Genomic DNA, 6134 nt, shown 5'->3' on the forward strand with positions numbered 1-6134 from the left:
TAAAAGAGTACTGAAATGTTATCAAAGATATGTAGGATGAAACTGAGATTGCTTCATTAAAGAGTTGAGTTTTAAGAGATATTAGTACAATAAAAAGCATGTTTGTTGGAGACAAACCTGGGCCTAGAATGAAATTGCTGTTTATTCTTTCGGATCTTTAGTTTCTTGGGGATGTACAAATGTGTTAATTAGCTGAGGAATTTTCCCGTCCATGTGTTCTTAACCAAAATCATACTATATTGAAATTTTATTATTCTCATATTTTATGTCAGTCTGAGAAATAGGTTGGGAAAGTGAACATCTATAAACTTCCTTTCATATTGCATTTATTATGTAGAAATGGGAATCTCTAAGTTTCATTGACTTTGAACTTATGAAGTGACCACGGAAAACTTCTCTTATAAATACTGAAAGAAAAAAAAGACCTTAGATGAAAAGTACAGAATAAAGAATTGTAATGCATGTTGGCATCCCTGCATTTCCTCACAGCATCATATTTCATATAGTCTCTTTTTTCATCATATGGCTGAAAATGTAATTTAATTTAAAGTTGGCATCACTAACAAATAAGCAATGGTCAACTCCCAGTATTTGATCGGTTATGGGTTTTTTTTCTTCTGTTTTGTTTTTGTATGTGGAAGAACGGAACTCAGCCAGCTTTCTTGGATATTAGAATATATATCCTCTAGCACCACCTACTGGGAATTGGTTTAAAGTGCCTCAAATTACAAGAAACAAATCCAAACTCTTTACCCAAAACTTTCATTTATTTTCTTGCTTTTTCTCCTTTCTATATACTTTTATATCCTATTGATTCTCTATTCATTTTTCTTAATTTCCCTTTACCTATTAGAAATACTCTGACTTTCTCAATATTCTCATGCACACTTTTGTAAAACAAGTACTTTTATCACATGTGGACAGAATGAAGATAAGAAAAAAGAGGTCCATATCACATCATATGTCTTTATCTTAAAAATAATGACTCATGGCTAAATGGATTCAGAAGACATTACTTTACATTTTAATATTAATGCTTAATATTAATATTTACTATTTCCCTGCCTGGACTCCATTGAATCCTGACTTTTCCACTAGCTGTGAAGCTGCATGACCCAAGTCTCTATTTTCTCACTTGGAAAATAAAAGCAGTGGTAAGAATACCCTCTAGGTCCTTACATATAACATCTCTGAACGTGGGAAACCAAAATGTATCCTCAGCTTTTGCAAAAGTTTCCCCTAGCAATGGTTTTGCACTGTGGTCTTTATTTTAGATTTTGGTGCTGTAGCACCCAAACTCTTCAAAACTGTCATAAGTGCTATTTGTAATTTTATGTGCTAAATGCACAAAAGGGGAAATATGCTTATTTCATAATTTATTTTAAACATTTTAAGACGTACAATATGATGATTTATTATCTGTATGCATCACCATGATCAGATTAATTAATACATCCAGCACCTCACATAGTTATCATTTCCTTTTATACTATTAAAAAATATTTCATCATATTCCAAAGAGAAGACAAAAAGTCAGAAATTCAAAGACATTTCTAGAAAATTCTATATTATCTATATTAATAAAAGAACACAATTGTATAAATTGTTGAACAGAGTATTTCACAAGGAAAATATTTATATTTGATGTTAGAATTTTTTGTATTTATAATACAATACTGACATAAAATTGTAAAATATTTTAAAATTGTATTACCAGGATCCAATCTCCCTGGTTAAAAATAAATCCAATTAAAACAACATTGGAAGACTTCCAATTTGGAATGTCAACTAAATGCCAAGACAAAGATTCCACTATAGTGGGGTGATAAGAATGTTGCCTTCCCCATCCTGTAAATATAATGGAGTATTACTCCCATATGTATGTTACATTTTATGACAAAAGTAATTTTTTAGATATAATTCAAATCCCTAATCAGCTGATTTTAAGTTAAGTAGAAGTGAGATTATCTTGGATGGCCTAGCCTCATCAGGTGAGCCCTTTGAAAGAGAGACTGAGACTCTCCCTGAAGTTAGAGAGAATCTCATACTGGTCTCCAGGAAGTGAGCTCCATATTGTGAGAGTTCTATGAGAGGGCCACGTGGCAAAGAATTGCATGTAGCCACTAGCACTTAAGCTCAGCTCCCAACTAACAGCCAAAATGAAAACAGGGACTTCAGTCTTAAACCACAAGGAACTAATTTCTACTAACAGCCATGTGAACTTGGAAGAGGACCCCAAGCTCTAGCAAGGAACACAGACTGACCAACATCCTGATTACAACTTTGTGGTATACTGAGAATAGGACCAAGCTTGGTTGTACCTACATTCATGACTCACAGAAACTGAGATACTAAATGTGTATTGTTTTTAAGCCATTAAATTTGTGGCGATTTGTTATAAAGCAATAAAAAATTGGTATACCTGATATTTCAATTCAATTTTCAAAAATCAAGGCTGTATGATTTTTCTTAACGTTAATTTAATTACATTTGCATGTAGGTTTGATGAGAGAAGAAACTTGACAATTTTTTTCCTCTTCTGCATTTTTGTAAGCGTCCAACTGCTTACAATAGCATTTGGAAGTTAAAACACAAGTTTATTATATGACCCAGCAAATCTACTTGTAAGTATTTACTGAAGAGAAATAAAAACATAAATTCATAAATATTTATAACATCATAGCCTAAAACTACAAACAGGCAAAATAGCCTAACAACGAGTGAATGAGAAAATAAATTGTGGTATATCCAAACAGTAGGATTACTCAGCAGTAGAAAGGAATGAACCACTGAAATACAAAAAATGAATGATTCTTAAAAAACGTAAAGCTGAGTAAAATTGAAAATCCAGATATAAAATAATACCTACTGAATAATTCCATTTATATGAAATTCTATAATAGACAAGACTGATATAAGATAGAAGATCAATGGTTGCCTAGAGGAGGGAATGTTTAAAGTGATGAAATGTTTATAACTTGATTATGACAATGGTTATGGAAGTGTATACATTTGTTAAAACTCATTGAAGTATACACTTAAAGAGTTCATTTTAGTGAATAAGAGTTCATTTTAGTGAAATAATATCACAATAAAGCTAATTAACAAAAACAGCACCTTTTACATAGTAAAACATTAAACAAGTATTTGAGAAAGTATAAAACTTTACCTAAAGTCAATTTTATTCTTTAAATAAGTTGTAATTATAGGAAATATCTATTTTCTGCTATCGCTCATATGGATCAGTGTGTAAATAGAGTCACAACACACATTACTAATTTTGAAAGTGCAGAATGAATGTCACGAATTATTTGTGATGGTGGGCTATCTGCAATAATTAACTTGGGGAGTTTGCCATTTCTAATGCAATCCAGGGTTAACTTCTCCAGGTCTTCAAGATTCAGATGAGTTTGGTCATCATAAGGTCTCTGGAAAGATTTGCCACAAATTGATCAACAACGCCATTTAGGAAGTCACAAAGACGTTAAGTATCTTAACTGTACATTTTTTATTGCAATTCATCCTGAGTAACATAGTTTGTTAAGTAAAATGGCTTTAAAATTTGAGGATCCCCTTATTCTATAGAAAATAAGACTTTCAAGTCTTTAGATATATTAAGATGGTTCTTTTAGTAGTCATGAGTTTTAATTGTCAGATTTTAAAAAATAAAATTACAACATTGAGAAAATTAATATTTACATAGAATCAAAATAAATATATTAATATATTTTATAAGAAATTTGGCAATATATATTAAAAGTAGATGTATATAATTGAAGTTTTAAACTATTATTCCTCTCCTTGCTTTGCTTTCATGTATTTCAAAAGATTATCTTCTTTATGTAAATCTTCAATAAGGTAGAATCAGTTAAAGGCTATGATTCCACATTGAAAGCAATAATTTTATTAACTAGTGAAGGATATAAAAAATAAAATCCAAGAATTTTGTCTTATAAATTTACAACTTTATAAAGTACCTTTCAAGAACTCCTGGTATATCCTTACAAAACTCTTCATGGAATCAAGTTCTTGTCCATGTGTGACTATCTGTTTTCCTGAGCTCAAACATCTCAGTTTTATATTTTGTGATGGATTGTTTGCTGTGCAGCTGATTTACCACAGCATACAATGTGGATCTGATGAAAATTGATTAGATCAATTGTGACAGAAATTTTGAACTTTCTACTTATCACTATTCAATGTTCCTCTTCCAACATTAGAGACATATGGACAAAGTTTAAATGGCCAATAGGCTGGGAAGTTATGAGAAAGATTCAAGAATCAGGAAAGTCATTGTGTTAGATACCATTAGAAGTTCTTTATGTCTCTGAGCTTCTATGATTCTATGACTTTTCTGAATGCTTTTTTTTCTTTTTTTAATGAAGTATTTTATTTCTAAAGCAAATACCATAAAATGTATTATCTTTAAAGTTAAATAGATACATTATGAATTTTTATTATTAGTTTCAAGTACAGCACATTGGTTAGACATTTATATAGTTTTCTGAATGCTTTTTAATTCTCTCTCAACCTAAAGTGCATGTAACACTGACTGTGTTTTATATTACATAACACTTAAATGTTGGTTTGTAAATTTTTAAATAAATTCAAACAAGTAAGATGAGCCCGTGTTTGTTTAATGCTACACCCTGGTTTTTGCATCTCTGTGCTATGGAAACGCCAAGTCCTTTTTGTAATTCACCCATGTAACCTGAAGAAATTGCTGTGTTTTGTTCTGATTTAGCTATGTGCTATTTTAACACAATTTCTGTTTCCATGATTATATTTAGCAAAATATTAAACACATGTGGTACATAGTCAAAATCTTTTCTCAAATTTTATGTTGTCTCTTTTCAAGGCTGTAAAAAAGTTTGTATAGTTTGCTAAAACTGCCTGAATTTTCTGTTATGACACAATGGGTAATTTTTGAAAAGAATGTAGATATAGGTTTTAAGTAAAGCAATTATTTCATTTTAAGATATGCCTATTGTTAAGATTTTTCATTAAATGTCATTTTGTCCATGAATGCTCGCTAAGCTCCAACCATTTAAATTATTCAGGCTGTAGACCTCAGCACTGTTGTATTTAGATAATTAGAGTTAAAAGTACTAATTCTGAGAAAAAAAAAACTGACCATTAATTTTGCATTAACCATGCCCAGCTTTAGCAATTATCCATTGCAAACAAAATAAATAAATAAAAGGAAAGAAAAAAGGAAAGAAAAAAATACAGGCATAAAATTTGAAATAGAATCATGACATTTAAATGTTTATTAAGATATTTATATTAACAATAGGATATACTTTATAAATATTTTGTATATAAAGATGTTGGTGGCCATCTTAACTTCAGCATCTATTTTTAGTAGATTTTGAAGATTTAAGATGCCAATTTATCAACACTTTCTTGCCTTTACCATTTTAAATATGATTAGCTGCTTTGGTTAAAGGCCAATGAGGGACTTATAACATACAATCCACACACAAATCAAACCTATGATTACCCCAATGTTCTAATCAACTGCACTACAAACTCCAGGTTGACGATGATAAAGAGCATGAGAAAAAGCCTATGTTAAAATATCACTATGTTACCTTTTATCATGTTATTGAGCATCCTTTCAAATAAATACAGTATATAGGCAATGTTTTCCCCCTATAAAAGATAAGAAAAACATGTATGCTTGATTCATTTTCTTACCATAAGTTAAATTTGAATTTGGGAAGGCAAATATAAGGCTACTAGCATATCAGTTAAATGTTTCATTTCAGTGCCTGTCTATTCCAAAGAGATAAGGTGGAGTAGATGTACTTGAAAGGCATCAGAAGTTCAGGAATGCTAGCTTCCCCTTAACTAGCTAAATAACTATGAGTAATGTCAAAGAAACTCATTGTTGTTCCCAGCATAGAATGAGAGGATTGGATCACATGAGCATTTTGCAAACTGGGCCCTGAAGTGGTTTCCCAGGGTTTTCAAGTATTTGTCCCTCTAGACTTCTAATTGCTCATCCCAGCATCAACAAGACAACTCTGTTTCTCATTATTATTTTTGTTTCAATATGTTTTATATTTTGGGTTTTAGGAAGATTTTCCTTGAAGAAAGATGCCTCTAGTTTCTAAACGTTTTGAAAACCA

Source organism: Pteropus medius, unplaced genomic scaffold, assembly GCF_902729225.1.
Source record: "Pteropus medius unplaced genomic scaffold, Ma_sr-lr_union100, whole genome shotgun sequence".
Lineage (NCBI taxonomy): Eukaryota > Metazoa > Chordata > Mammalia > Chiroptera > Pteropodidae > Pteropus > Pteropus medius.